Source organism: Hylobates moloch, unplaced genomic scaffold (assembly GCF_009828535.3).
Source record: "Hylobates moloch isolate HMO894 unplaced genomic scaffold, HMol_V3 SCAFFOLD_1, whole genome shotgun sequence".
NCBI lineage: Eukaryota > Metazoa > Chordata > Mammalia > Primates > Hylobatidae > Hylobates > Hylobates moloch.
Window position 1 is genome coordinate 142,220,935 of NW_026652276.1, and position 13,378 is coordinate 142,234,312.

Sequence of the window (13,378 nt, forward strand, 5' to 3'; positions counted from 1 at the left end):
GCTTTCTTACCATTTGTGTATTCACTAGAGCAGCACTTGTATTTACCTTCAATGACTTTTCCTTTGCATTCACAACTTGGCTGTTTGGTGCAAGAGGCCAGCTTTCAGTCTGTCTTGGCTTTCAACATGAATTTCTTACCAAGCTTAATCATTTCTAGCTTTGTTTGCTTTGCAGCCTCAAATTTCCAGGCTCAAGGGCTTCTCCTACCTCAGTTTCCTGAGTAGCTGGGACCACAGGCATATAACACCATACCTGGCTTATTTATATTTTTTATATTTATTTATTTATTTATTTATTGAGATGAGGTCTCACTATATTGCCCAGGCTAGTCTCAAACTCCCGGGCTCAAGTGATCCTCCCACTTTGGCCTCCCAAAGTGCTGGGATTACAAAAGTGAGTCTAGCTTTTGATTCAAAGTGAGAGGTGTGTGATTCTTCCTTTTATTTGAACACTTAGAAGTTATTGTAGGGTTATTAATTGGCCTAATTTCAATATTGTTATGTCTCAGGGAATAGGGAAGCCCAAGGAGAGGGAGAGAGACAAGGGGAAGAGTCAGTCAGTGGAACAATCAGAACATACACAATATTTATCAATGAAATATGCTATCCTATATGGGTGTGGCTCATGGTTCCCAAAACAATTACAATGGTAACTATAGATCACCGTAACAGATATAATAATAATGAAAAAGTTTGAGATGTGAAAATTACCAAAATGTGACACAGAGACACAAAGCCAACACATGCTGTTGGAAAAATGGTGCTGATAGACTTTCTCGACACAGAGTTGCCACAGACCTTCAATTTGTATAAGGTGCAATGTCTGCAATGTGCAATAAAGTGAAATGCAATAAAATGAAGTGTACATATGTTTATTATTAAGTAATAAACATTTTATTCTCACATTTCTGTGAGTCAAGCATTTGGGAATGGCTTAGCAGTCTCTGGCTTAGAACTATTCATGAGATTGCAGTCAGAATTTTAGCTGAGGCTGCAGTGATCCGAAAGTTTGAATCCACTTTCAGGGAGGTTGACTCACGTGGCTGCAAGTTGGTGCTGACTGTTGTCAGGAGGCCTTGGTCCGTTTTCACATAAGTTTTTCCACTGTCTACTTGAGTGCCCTCCTGACTTCGTAGCTGGCCAAGAAAGAGCTGAGTAGAAGCTATATATTTTTTTTATGACCTAGCCTCAGATGTCACATAACATCACTTTAGCCACATTCTGTCCTTTAGAAGCAAATGGGTGAAGTTGACCCCCATTCCAGGGGAAAGGGATTAGGCTCTACCTTTCGAAGGAGGAGTGTTAAGGAATTTGTGAACTCATTTTAAAATCAGCACACCTGATTAGAATAATGAAGAAAGTAATCACTGATAACAGAAATAATTCCTACAAAAATTATGGTATACAACTGTCTAGAGACATTTTCTGTACATATATGACCTCATAGTCTGTTGATTGTTTCATAATCTGATTAAAAATTTTTTATTTTAAAGAGACAGTGTGTCACTATGTTGCCCAGGCTGGTCTCAAGCTCAAGGGAACCTTCCACATCAGCCTCTAAAGTAGGTGGGAATATAATTGCTCACCACCATGCCCAGCTTTATAATCTGATTTCAAAACTAACCCCTGTTAAAATTGTAGTGTATTATCTGTCTAGAGACATTTTCTGTGCATATTAGACATCATATTCTGGATACTGTGTTTTACAGTTTAATTTTTTCATACTATAGGAAACATCTTTCCATGATAGTAAACATTTTTTATACATTGGCTGTTAATCTTTTAAGAATTTGCCAATAATGGTATTTCACTGTTAACTGGCTTTTCTTTTTACTAGTTGATGGTGAATTTTAAAAATACTTTATTCATTATTTGCATTTTTAATAAATTGCCTTTTTATATATTTGTGCATTAAAAATTGGCACTTTTTTTTTTTTGAGACGGGGTCTCACTCTGTCACCCAGGCTGGAGTGCAGTGGCGCTATCTTGGCTCACTGCAACCTCCGCCTCCCGGGTTCAAGTGATTCTCCTGCCTCAGCCTCCTGAGTAGCTGGGACTACAGGTGCATGCCACCATGCCTGGCTAATTTTTGTAATTTTAATAGAGATGGGGTTTCACCATGTTAGCCAGGATGGTCTCAATCTCCTGACCTTGTGATCTGCCCGCCTTGGCCTCCCAAAGTGCTGGGATTACGGGCCTGAACCACCAGGCGTGGCCCAGCACATTCTTTTTATTAAACATTATGTGTTAAGGATTCTAAAACATTATCATGTAAGCTATAAATATTTCTTCTTTGCTTATAATTTGTGTTATTGATTAAAACAAATTGTAGAAGTATAGAGTTAGAAAGGGTAACAGAGGAAATTTAGTCCAACACTTCTTTTTAAAATTTTTTTTAAATTATTTTAAAAAAAATTTTGTGGGTATATAGTAGATGTATATATTTATGGGGTACATAAGACATTTTGATACAGGCATGCAGTGTGACATAGGCACATCATGGAGAATGGGCCATCCATCCCCTCAAGCATTTATCCTTTGAGTTCCAAATAATCCAATTACATTCCTTAAGTTATTTTAAAATATACAATTAAGTTACTGTTGACTATAATCACCCTATTGTGCTATTCAATAGTAGGTCTTATTCATTCTTTCTATTTTTTTCATACCCATTAACCTCCCCCTCCAATCCTCCACTACTCTTCCTCGCCTCTGGGAACCATCCTCTACACTCTGTGTCTATGAGTTCAATTTATTTGATTTTTAGATCCCACAAGTAAGCGAGAACATGCAGTGTTTGTCTTTTAGTGCCTGGCTTATTTCACTTAACATAATGATCTCCAGTGCCATCCATGTTGTTGCAAATGACTGGATCTCATTCTTTTTTATGGCTGAATAGTACTCCATTGTATATATGTACCACATTTTCTGTATCTAGTCATCTGTTAATGGACACTTAGTTGTTTCCAAATCTTAGCTATCATAAACAATGCTGCAACAAACATTGGAGTGCAGATATCTCTTCAGTATACTGATTTCCTTTCTTTTGGGTATATATCCAGCAATGGGATTACTGGATCCTACGGTAGCTCAATTTTTTGTTTTTTTTGAGGAACCTCCAAACTGTTTTCCATGGTAGTTGTACTAATTTACATTCCTACCAATAGCATACAAGGGCTCTCTGTCATTCAAATGCTCGTCAGCATTTGCTATTGCCTGTCTTTTGGATATAAGCCATTTTAACTGGGGTGAGATGATATCTCATTGTAGTTTTGATTTGCATTTCTCTGATGATCAGTGATGTTGAGCACCTTTTCATATGTCTGCCATTTGCATGTCTTCTTTTGAGAAATGTCTGTTCAAAGGTTTTGCCTATTTTTTCATTGGATTGTTAGACTTTTTTCCTGTAGACTTGTTTGAGCTCCTTATGTAGTCTGGTTACTAATCTCTTGTCAGAGGGGTATTTTGCAAATATTTTCTTCCATTCTGTGTGTTCTCTCTTCATTTTGTTGATTGTATTCTTTGCTGTGAAGAAGCTTTTTAACTTGATGTGATCCCATTTGTCCATGTTTGCTTTGGTTGCCTGTGCTTGTGGGGTATTGCTCAAGAAGTCTTTACCCAGACCAATGTCCTGGAAATTTTCTCCAATGTTTTCTTGTAGTAGTTTCATAGTTTGAGGCTTTAGATTTAAGTCTTTAATCCATTTTGATTTGAGTTTTGTATATGGTGAGAGATAGGGGTCTAGTTTCATTCTTTCGAATATGGATTTTCAGTTTTCCAAGCAGCATTTATTTATTTATTTATTTACTGAGACAGAGTCTCACTCTGTCACCAGGCTGGAGTGCGATCTTGACTCACTGCAACCTCTGTCTCCTGCCTCAGCCTCCCGAGTAGCTGGGACTACAGGCACATGCTACCACACCTGGCTAATTTTTGTATTTTTAGTAGAGACTGGGTTTCACCATGTTGGCCAGGATGGTCTCGATCTCTTGACCTTGTGATCCACCTGCCTCTGCCTCCCAAAGTGCCAGGATTAGAGGCGTGTGCTACTGCGCCCAGCCCCAAGCAGCATTTATTAAAGAGACTGTCTTGGCTGGGTGTGGTGGCTCATGCCTATAATCCCAACACTTTGGGAGGCTAAGACAGGCAGATCACCTGAGGTCAGGAGCTTGAGACCAGCCGACAAACATGGAGAAACCCTGCCTCTACTAAAAATATAAAATTAGCCGGGCATGGTGGTGCATGCCCGTAGCCCCAGCTACTCTGGAGGCTAAGGCAGGAGAGTCGCTTGAAGAGGAGGAGGTTGCGGTGAGCTGAGATCATGCCATTACACTCCAGCCTGGGCAAGACTGAAACTCCGTCTCAAAAAAAAAAAAAAAAAAAAAAAAAAGACTGTTTTTTCTCCAGTCTGTGTTCTTAGTACCTTAGTACCTTTGTCAAAAATGATTTCACTCTAAGTGTGTGGATTTGCTTCTGTGTTCTTTATTCTGTTCCATTGGTCTATGTGTCTGTTTTTGTGCCAATACCATGCTGTTTTGATAACTATAACTCTGTAGGATGATTTGAAGTTAGATATGCGATTCTTCCAGCTTTTTTCTTTTTGCTTAGGGTAACATTGGCTATTCTGAGTCTTTTGTGGTTCCATGTAAATTTGAGGATTTTTTTTCTGTTTTGGGGAAGAATGTCATTGATATTTTGATAGGGATTGCATTGAATCTGTAGATTGCTTTGGGTAATGTGGACATTGCAACAATATTGATTCTTCCAATCCATGAACATGGAATATTTTTTGATTTTTAGGTGTCATCTTCAATTTTCTTTATAAGTATTTTATAGTTTTCATTATAGAGATCTTTCACCTCTTTAATTTCTAGGTATTTAATTTTATGTGTGGCTATTGTAAATGGGATTACTTTTTAAATTTCTTTTTCACATCATTCACTGTTGACATATAGAAATGCTGCTGATTTTTGTATGTTGATTTTGTATCCTGCAACTTTACTGAATTTGTTTCTCAGTTCTAGTAGTTTCTTTTGGAGTCTTTAGGTTTTTCCAAATGTAAGATCATATTAAACAAGGATAGTTTGACTTCCTCCTTTTCAATTTGGATGCCTTTATTTCTTTCTGTTGTCTGATTGCTCTAGCTAGGACTTCCAGTACTGTGTTGAATAACGGCAGTGACAGTGGGCATCTTTGTTGTGTTCCAGATTTTAGAGGAAAGGCTTTCAGTTTTTCCTCATTCAGTATGATACTAGCCGTAGGCTTGTCATGTATGGCTTTTATCATGTTGAGGTATGTTCCTTCTATACCCAGTTTTTTAAAGGATTTTTGTCATGAAGGGATGTTGAATTTTATCAAATGCCTTTTCAGCATCAATTGAAATGATCATATGGTTTTCATCATTCTGTTGATATGATGTATCATGTTGATTGATTTGTATATGTTGAGCCATCCTTGCATCCCAGAGATAAATCCCACTTGGTCATGGTGAATGATCTGTCTAATGTATTGTTGAATTCAGATTGCTTGTATTTCGTTGATGATTTTTGCATCAATATTCATCAAATATATTGGCCTAGAGTTTTCTTTCTTTCTTTCTTTCTTTGATGCGTCTTTTTCTGGTTTTGGTATCAGTAATACTGGCCTTGTAGAATGAATTTGGAAGTATTCTATTCTGCTCTATTTTTTTGGAATAGTTTGAGTAGGATTGGTATTAGTTCTTTAAATGTTTGGTAGAATTCAGCAGTGAAGCCATCAGGTCCTGGACTTTTCTTTACTGGGAGATGTTTTATTACAGCTTCAATCTTGTTGCTTCTTATTGGTCTGTTCCAGTTTTGGATTTCTTCGTGGTTCATCTTGGTCAGTTGTATGTATCTAGGAATTTGTCCATTTCTTCCAGATTTTCCAATTTGTTGGCAGGTACTTGCTCGTAGTGTAGACAATGACAATCCTTTGAATTTCTGCAGTATCACTTGTAATGTCTCTCTTTTCATTTCTGATTTTATTTATTTGGATCCTCTCTTTTTCTTAGTGTGGCTAAAGGTTTGTCAATTTTGTTTAACCTTTCAAAAAACCAACTTTTTGTTTGATCTTTTGTATTTTTTTAAAATTTTAATTTCATTTATTTCTGCTCTGGTCTTTATTTATTTTTTCTTCTACTAATTTTGGGTTTGGTTTGCTCTTGCTTTTCAAATTCTTGAAGATGCATTGAAAATTTTCCTCTTTTTCAATATAGGCACTTACAGCTATAAATGTCCTTCTGAGTACTGCTTTTGCTGTATCACATAGGTTTTGCTGTGTTCTGTTTTCATTATCATTTGTCTGAAGAAATTTTTCAATTTCCTTCTTCGTGTCTTCACCGACCCACTGATTATTCAAGAGTATACTGTTTAATTTCCATGCATTTGTGTAGTTTCCAAAATTCCTCGTTATTAATTTTGAGTTTTATTTCATTGTGGTCAGAGAAGATGCTTGGTAGTTTTTCAGTTTTTATTTTATTTTATTTATTTTTTTGAGATGGAGTTTCGCTCTGTTGCCCAGGCTGGAGTGCAGTGGTGCGATCTTGGCTCACTGCAAGCTCCACTTCCTGGGTTCACGCCATTCTCCTGCCTTAGCCTCCTGAGTAGCTGGGACTACAGGCACCCCCCACCACAAACGGCTAATTTTTGTTTTTTTTTTTAATTTTTAATAGAGACAGGTTTCACCGTGTTAGCCAGGATGGTCTCTATCTCCTGATCTCGTGATCCACCCGCCTCGGCCTCCCAAAATGCTGGGTTTACAGGCGTGAGCTACTGCCTGTTTTTTTGAATGTTTTAAGACTTGTTTTATGACCTGACATATGGTCTATTCTTGAGAATGATCCATGTGCTGAAGAAAAGAATGTGTATTCTGCAGCTCTTGGATAAAATGTTTTGTAGATATCTATTAGATCCATTTGGTCTATAGTGCAGATTAAGCCTAATGTTTCTTTGTTGATTTTCTGTCTGGAAGATATGTGTGATGCTGAAAGTGGGGTAGTGAGGTCTCCAGCTATTATTGTACCAGGGCCTATCTCTTTCTTTAGCTCTAATAATATTTTCCTTATATATCTGGGTGCTCCAGTGTTGGGTGCATATATATTTAAAATTGCTAAATCCTCTTGCGGAATTGACTCCTTTATCATTATATAGTGACCTTCTTTATCTCTTATTGTTTTTGTCTTGAAATCTATTTTGTCTAAGTATAGCAATTCCTGCTCTTTTTTGGTTTCCATTGGCATGAAATATCTTTTTTTATCACTTTGATTTTAGTCTATGTGTGCTTATAGGTGAAATGTGTTTCTTGTAAGGCAACAGATCAATGGGGTTTTTTTTCTTCCATTCAGCCAGTTTGTGTCTTTTGATTGAAGAGTTTAATCCATTTACATTCAATGGTATTATTGATAAGTAAGGACTAATACCTGCCATTTTGTTGCTTATTTTCTGATTGTTTTGTGGTCTGGTGCTGTCTTGCCTTGCCTTGCCTTGCCTTGCCCTGCCCTGCCTTGCCCTGCCCTGCCCTGCCCCTGCCCCTGTCCCTGCCCCTGCCCCACCCCTCCTCTCCTCTTTTCCCCTCCCCTTTTTCCTCCCCCTTTCCCTTCCCTTCCTTTCTTCCTTTCTTTCCTTTCTTGTCTTCCTCTAGTGAAGGTAATTTTCTCTGGTGTTATGATTTAATCTCTTGCTTTTTATATCTTGTGTATCCGTTGTATGTTTTTTGGTTTGAAGTTACTGTGAGGCTTGCAAATACTATCTTATAACCCATTATTTTAACCTAATAAAAACTTTACACTATTTGAATAAGCAAACAGCCAAGCAAAAATCAAACTGTTAAACACTCTACACCTTAACTTCATCCCCCCATGTTATAAGTTTTTGTTGTTTTTATTTATATCTTATTGTATTGACTGTGTCTTGAAAAGTAGTTATTTTTGATTGGTTCATCATTTACTCTTTTTACTTAGGATAAGAGTAGTTTATACACCACAGTTACAGTGTGATACTATTCTGTGTTTTTCTGTGTACTTACTATGACTAGTGAGTTTTGTACCTTCAGGTGATTACTTATTGCTCATTAATGTCCTTTTCTTTCTGATTGAAGTACTTCCGGTTGCATTTCTTGTAGGACAGGTCTGGTATTGATGAAATTCCTCAGCTTTCTTCTGCTTGACCAATTCTCCTATTTAAAGGACTCTGATACCTTCTTCAGTATGCCAATTGCATTTTTCAGCTCCAGAACTTCTGCTTGGTTCTTTTTTGAACCAAGTGTATTTCCACCAAATCTACTATTCTAGGGTAGTTTTTTTCCTTTGGTGCTTTAAACATGTCATGCCACTCTCTCCTGGCCTATAAGGTTTCCACTGAAAAGTCTGCTGCCAGATGTATTGGAGCTTCATTGTATGCTATTTGTTTCTTTTTTCTTGCTGTTTTTAAAGTCCTTTCTTTATCCTTGGTCTTTGGGAGTTTGACTATTAAATGCCTTAACCTTTGGGTTAAATCTGCTTAGTGTTCTATAACCTTCTTGTACTTGGATATTGATATCTTTCTTTAGGAGTTGGAAGTTCTCTGTTATTATTATTATGCTTTTTTCTTTTGTCTCCTCTGACTGTATATTTTCTTTTTTTTTTTTTTCTTATACTTTAGGTTTTAGGGTACATGTGCACAATGTGCAGGTTTGTTACATATGTATCCATGTGCCATGTTGTTTTGCTGCACCCATTAACTTGTCATTTAGCATTAGGTATATCTCCTAATGCTGTCCCTCCCCCCTCCCCCCACCCCACAACAGTCCCCGGAGTGTGATGTTCCCCTTCCTGTGTCCATGAGTTCTCATTGTTCAATTCCCACCTATGAGTGAGAACATGTGGTGTTTGGTTTTTTGTCCCTGCGATAGTTTACTGAGAATGATGTTTTCCAGTTTCATCCATGTCCCTACAAAGGACACGAACTCATCATTTTTTATGGCTGCATAGTATTCCATGGTGTATATGTGCCACATTTTCTTAATCCAGTCTATTGTTGTTGGACATTTGGGTTGGTTCCAAGTCTTTGCTATTGTGAATAGTGCCGCAATAAACATACGTGTGCATGTGTCTTTATAGCAGCATGATTTATAGTCCTTTGGGTATATACCCAGTAATGGGATGGCTGGGTCAAATGGTATTTCTAGTTCTAGATCCCTGAGGAATCGCCACACTGACTTCCACAATGGTTGAACTAGTTTACAGTCCCACCAACAGTGTAAAAGTGTTCCTATTTCTCCACATCCTCTCCAGCACCTGTTGTTTCCTGATTTTTTAATGATGGCCATTCTAACTGGTGTGAGATGGTATCTCACTGTGGTTTTGATTTGCATTTCTCTGATGACAAATACACCCTCCCAAGACTAAATCAGGAAGAAGTTGAATCTCTGAATAGACCAATAACAGGTTCTGAAATTGTGGCAATAATCAATAGCTTACCAACCAAAAAGAGTCCAGGACCTGATGGATTCACAGCTGAATTCTACCAGAGGTACAAGGAGGAACTGGTACCATTCCTTCTGAAACTATTCCAATCGATAGAAAAAGAGGGAATCCTCCCTAACACATTTTATGAAGCCAGCATCGTCCTGATACCAAAGCCTGGCAGAGACATAACCAAAAAAGGGAATTTCAGACCAGTATCCTTGATGAACATTGATGCAAAAATCCTCAATAAAATACTGGCAAACCGAATCCAGCAGCACATCAAAAAGCTTATCTACCATAATCAAGTGGGCTTCATTCCTGGGATGCAAGGCTGGTTCAACATACACAAATCAATAAATGTAATCCAGCATATAAACAGAACCAAAGACAAAAACCACATGATTATCTCAATAGATGCAGAAAAGGCCTTTGAAAAAATTCAACAACCCTTCATGCTAAAAACTCTCAATAAATTAGGTATTGATGGGACGTATCTCAAAATAATAAGAGCTATCTACGACGAACCCACAGCCAATATCATACTGAATGGGCAAAAACTGGAAGCATTCCCTCTGAAAACTGGCACAAGACAGGGATGCCCTCTCTCACTGCTCCTATTCAACATAGTGCTGGAAGTTCTGGCCAGAGCAATCAGGCAGGAAAAGGAAATAAAGGGTATTCAGTTAGGAAAAGAGGAAGTCAGATTGTCCCTGTTTGCAGATGACATGATTGTATATCTAGAAAACCCCATTGTCTCAGCCCAAAATCTCCTTAAGCTGATTAGCAACTTCAGCAAAGTCTCAGGATACAAAATCAATGTACAAAAATCACAAGCATTCTTATACACCAATAACAGACAAACAGAGAGCCAAATCATGAGTGAACTCCCATTCACAATTGCTTCAAAGAGAATAAAATACCTAGGAATCCAACTTACAAGGGATGTGAAGGACCTCTTCAAGGAGAACTACAAACCACTGCTCAATGAAATAAAAGAGGATACAAACAAATGGAAGAACATTCCATGCTCATGGGTTGGAAGAATCAATATCGTGAAAATGGCCATACTGCCCAAGGTAATTTATAGATTCAATGCCATCCCCATCAAGCTACCAATGACTTTCTTCACAGAATTGGAAAAAACTACTTTAAAGTTCATATGGAACCAAAAAAGAGCCCGCATCACCAAGTCAATCCTAAGCCAAAAGAACAAAGCTGGAGGCATCACGCTACCTGACTTTAAACTATACTACAAGGCTACAGTAACCAAAACAGCATGGTACTGGTACCACAACAGAGACATAGATCAATGGAACAGAACAGAGCCCTCAGAAATGATGCCGCATATCTACAACTATCTGATCTTTGACAAACCTGACAAAAACAAGAAATGGGGAAAGGATTCCCTATTTAATAAATGGTGCTGGGAAAACTGACTAGCCATATGTAGAAAGCTGAAACTGGATCCCTTCCTTACACCTTATACAAAAATTAATTCAAGATGGATTAAAGACTTAAATGTTAGACCTAAACTCATTAAAATCCTACAAGAAAACCTAGGCAATACCATTCAGGACATAGGCGTGGGCAAGGACTTCATGACTAAAACACCAAAAGCAATGGCAACAAAAGCCAAAATTGACAAATGGGATCTCATTAAACTAAAGAGCTTCTGCACAGCAAAAGAAACTACCATCAGAGTGAACAGGCAACCTACAGAATGGGAGAAAATTTTTGCAACCTACTCATCTGACAAAGGGCTAATATCCAGAATCTACAATGAACTCAAACAAATTTACAAGAAAAAAACAAACAACCCCATCAAAAAGTGGGCAAAGGACATGAACAGACACTTCTCAAAAGAAGACATTTATGCAGCCAAAAAACACATGAAGAAATGCTCATCATCTCTGACTGTATATTTTCAAATAGCCTGTCTTCAAGCTCACTAATTCTTCCTTCTGCTTGATCAATTCTGCTGTTAAAGGACTCTGATGCATTCTTCATTATGCCAGTTGCATTCTTCAGTATGCCAGTTGCATTTTTCAGCTCCAGAACGTCTGCTTGGTTCTTTTTCATTATTTCAATCTTTTTGTTAAATTTGTATAATAGAATTCAGAATTCCTTGTCTGTGTTATCTTGAATTTCTTTGAGTGTTTTCAACATAGCTGTTTTGAATTTTCTGTCTGAAAGGTCACATAACTGTGGTTCTCCAGGATTGGTCTCTGGTACCTTATTTAGTTCATTTGGTGAAGTCATGTTTTCCTGGATGGTGTTGGTGCTAGTAGATGTTCTTCAGTGTCTGGCCATTTGTTGTAGTCTTCAGTGTTTGGGCTTATTTATACTCATCCTTCTTGGGAAGGCTTTCAGGTATTTTAAAGGACTTGAGTGTTGTGATCTAAGCTGTATCTGCTTTAGGGAGCACCCCTAGCCAAGTAATGCTATAGAGGTGCCACCTTGACAGTCTTGGAAAGATCCAGGAGAATTCTCTGGATTACCAGGCAGAGACTCCTGTTTCCTTCTCTTAATTTCTCCCAAACTTAGAGTCTGTCTTTCTGTTCTGAGCCCCCTAAAGCTGGGGGGTGGAGTGACACAGGCACCCCCGTGGCTGCCACCACTATGACTGCACTGGGTAAGACCTGAAGCCAGCACAGCACTGGGTCTTGCCCAAGGTCTGCTGTAACCACCCCGTGGCTACTGTCTATTTTAGCTCAAGGCCCTGGGGCTGTACAATTAGCCAGTGGCAAATCAGCCAGGACTGTGTCCTTTCCTTCAAGGCAGCGAGGTCCCCTAATCCCCGGTGGGTCCAGAAGTGCCATCCAGGAGTTAGGGACTAGAGTCAAGTCCAACACTTCTGATTCATAGATGAAGATGCCCTATTTTCTTTATCTCCTCCAGATTTCTCCTCTACTTTTCTCCCACCAAATCTTAACCTATTATGACCATTTGCCCGAATGTTTTGTGCTCTGCTCATGGTGAAGGAGTAAGGGATATACAGTTGACTCTTGAACAATGTGAGGGTTTAGGGACATCAACCCCCTGTGTTTTTGAAAATCCGCATATAACTTTTGACTCCCCCAAAACTAACTACTAATAGCCTGTTGTTGACCATAAGTCTTACCAACAACATAAAAAGTTGATTAACACATATTTTGTAAATGTATTATATACTGCATTCTTATAATAGAGTAAGCTAGAGAAATGTTATTAAGAAAATTAATGAGAAAATACATTTACAGTACTGTATTTATTGATGCCACAAGTTTATATCATCTGTTTACACAATCAATTATCTGTATGAAATGGCAGGCAGCCACAGCTGCAGACCTCAATCTATGGTACATATCAAGCAACCCAACTTTTCCTTGTAATGTCATGATTTTTCTCTGCTTTTCAGAGGAACTGTTAGCATCACCAGTGGCACTTTGTATGGGTCCCATGGTGTTATTCAAGGTTTTCAGTATTGCACTAAACATGATAAAAAATATGTGAGACCCACAAGAGATCACTTTTTACTGCGATATGCAATTTACTGGAGAGATGAACTACTCACATGGAGATGATTAGTGTCACATAGCATTTTAAGCAGATTTTCGTAACACTCAAGCTCACCCCAACAGCAACAGGAGATGGCTATGATGTTATTACCAAAGGACAGGCTATACTACAGTTAATTTTATGCAGTTATGATTTAATACTATATTATCATTTGTTTACATTTCTGTTGACTTTGCATAGCATCATGTATGATCTGTGGTGCATAAGTTTTGATAAATACTTTTTATAATAGATTTGTGTATGTTTTATGGTGGTAAATGATAAAATAGACTAGTATTTACATATATTTTATGCATTAATGACATACCTTTTTCTTGTTTCCATATTTCTAGGCCATGCAGGTCATCTCTGAGTTTT

At 38.0% G+C, this 13,378-nt stretch overlaps 1 protein-coding gene and 1 long non-coding RNA gene across 14 annotated transcripts in view; one reads left to right on the forward strand and one right to left on the reverse strand.

Annotated features, from left to right (window-relative positions):
- Nucleotides 1-1,165, reverse strand: part of LOC131384548 (uncharacterized) — a 53,862-nt gene extending 52,697 nt beyond the window's left edge. Inside the window, exon 1 of the long non-coding RNA XR_009215516.1 lies at nucleotides 1,040-1,165. This is a non-coding gene — a long non-coding RNA (uncharacterized LOC131384548). The remainder of the gene's footprint in view (nucleotides 1-1,039) is intronic.
- The window catches only part of SKAP2 (src kinase associated phosphoprotein 2), a 218,836-nt gene that overhangs the window by 59,874 nt on the left and 145,584 nt on the right, over nucleotides 1-13,378 (forward strand). The window lies entirely within an intron of this gene.